Source organism: Carlito syrichta, unplaced genomic scaffold (assembly GCF_000164805.1).
Source record: "Carlito syrichta isolate Samal-C Ts95f unplaced genomic scaffold, Tarsius_syrichta-2.0.1 Scaffold315401, whole genome shotgun sequence".
Classification (NCBI taxonomy): domain Eukaryota; kingdom Metazoa; phylum Chordata; class Mammalia; order Primates; family Tarsiidae; genus Carlito; species Carlito syrichta.
The window spans coordinates 31,925-34,477 of NW_007259497.1; positions in this window are offsets into that span (position 1 = coordinate 31,925).

The following is a 2,553-nucleotide window of genomic DNA, read 5'->3' on the forward strand; positions in this document are numbered from 1 at the left end:
GGAAGGCTGAGGCGGAAGGATCGCCGGAGCCCAGCAGGTCGAGGCTGCGGTGGCCGGGAGTGGCCACTGCACTCCAGTCTGGGCGACAGAGCGAGACTCCAACTCAAAAAAAAAAAAAAAAAGAAGAAGAAGAGTCCTTCATGGAACCCCAGGCATGCTCATTTGTTGGCCAGAAGTAGCCAGGGAAAACATGAACATTGAGCCAGATAGACAGGTACGGCACAGCTGGGGCTAGCAGCCAACTGCACTTCTTCTAGCAGGTTTTCTTAAAGAGAGTCTGAGCAGTACATCCCCATGGCTGCCACACAGACCCAGCATGACCACTCAGACTTTTGGACATTGGCTCCCAGGGGTTCTGTTGACACAAGACTTTTTGAACAACCAGAAAACAGCTGTTGGCCTAGCAAGAGCCTCTAGATATCTGGAGGAGCCTGAACTAAACTCTCCCCCATGGCTATCCCCTGGCTTTATAGCTGGACCACTGCCTCTGCCCTTTGTCTGAGCATGGAAGACGTGTCATCACCATGCTCAAATGCCCATGCTACAATTTTCAGGTTTTCTCTACAGTTTACCCAACTCGCTACAGGTTCTGATTATGTTTGGTTTGTATCTTTGTCATTAATTGGTGGACATTGGCGCTCACCTTTGCCCAGTTTCCTTTCTCATAGGCTCCCATCTTTCAGCAGGGCTGGGGAGAGCACACTCACCCAGAGGTTGAACCTAGAAGCTGTTGTCATGGACCTCCCAGGGCTATATTCCAAGCTTCCTCTCAGTGTGATTATTGGCTAGACATAAGCTCTGAGGGTAGCCTGAGAGGGAAGGAATTTTCCCCAAAGAGAGTTTCCAGGGACCCGCATGGATATGAGTGCCAGATCTTCTGCAGTGTCCCTCTGCTGAGCTCTTCAGCTTATGACTACCTGATCCTGGCTGCAACCGAGGAGTCATCTACAGAGGAGTCCCCACAGAGGCAAAGGGATCAGCCCTGATTTTATCATTGTGTGGGGACAAGGAGGACAAAGGTCAGGCCAAGTCATTCTCTGCTTCTCAGCCCTTCAGCAGGAAAGTTCTGCCAGCTTTGGCCCTGGGATGGGGCTTTGGGGAGCAGAGAGACATGAGGAGCTTCAAGAGCTCAGGAAGGATGAGCCTGTGGTGCCACTCCTGCCAATGGCCCAGCCAAGTCCCTAGACCTGCTGGGCCACTGTCTCGCTGCCAGTTTGCAGATGAAAAAAACAGATATTCAGCCTCACAGCAGCCCAAGGAGCAGGAAACCATCAAGCATCCACCTGATTATTTCTCTGTTCTCAGTCCTGAAGAGATTGAGATGCCCCTGAGACCCCAGCCAGAGTCCAGGAGCACCAGAGTCCTCAGAGTCCAAACACTGTGGCCAGAGGGGCCACCGGAGTGGAAGATTCCATGGGAGCCAGAGATCAGGCTGGGCCCTGAATGTGCTGCTTCAAAGGGCCACAGGCTGCTTGGAGGAAGGCACTGGAGGCAGGCCCAAGAACAGTGGGGTTGGCTGGGCGGGGATGGAAGCGGGCAAGGCTTTCTGGTTGAGGAACGAAGCAAAGTTGAGGGTCAGCTGACCCCTGACAGCACAAGCAGCCCTCCCTCACCACCATGAGAAGCTATAATGAGCCTCTTCCACAGAAGTTGCTGGACACGGTGACAGGCCAGTCTCCTGGAAGGTTGCCTGGGTGCAAGTGTTCAATATTAAAAGAGAGCGCTGTTCTGACAGATGTAAGAGAGACAGCTGGCCTAACTAAGGCAGAAAAGCCAGGAAGGGGAACGCCAACGCCTGTGCAACTTTGGGGAGGGTTCTTTGCTTTCTTGTCCCCCAAAACTACCCTCAGCCCAGGCACCCACAGATAAAATGTGACTGGATGGAGAACTGGGGGAGCAACAGCCATAGAGGAACAGAAAAGGAAGGAGACTCATAATTATAGCTCAGATGGTGGCCCTCCCCAAGCCCTTTCTCAGCTACTGACCAGTTATCCCTTCCTTCCTCTGAAGTCCTATGGTTCCTAGTATATACTTCTGGAGCTTTAATCCATAGTCTTACTTGTCTGTCCTATAGTCTGGGGTTTCCTAAAGACAAGAGCCAGACCTTGTTTCTCTTTGTACTGGTATACAGTAGGTGTTCAATAAAGATTGAATCAGTGGGAGGCCTGATGACTGAATGGATGAATACATGGATGGATGGATATGAGTATGTGTATGTATGGTTGGATAAATGGATGGATGGATTAGTAGGTGGGTAGATGGCAGCAGGGAGAATAAGGAAGAGGAACTTCTGTAGGAAGAGAAATCAAGAATCACAATGGACACTAGACAGCTGCCATATCACCTCTTTTTTTTTTTTTTGATTCGGGTCTCACTCTGTCGCTCAGACTGGAGTGAGTGCAGTGGCACATTCACGGTCACCACAGCCTTGACCTGCTGGGTTCAGACCATCCTTCTGTCTCAGCCTTCCAAGTAGCTGGAGCCACAGGAGCAGCCACCACGCACAGCTAATTTTTTTATTTATTGTAGAGACGAGGTCTTACCAAGTTGCCC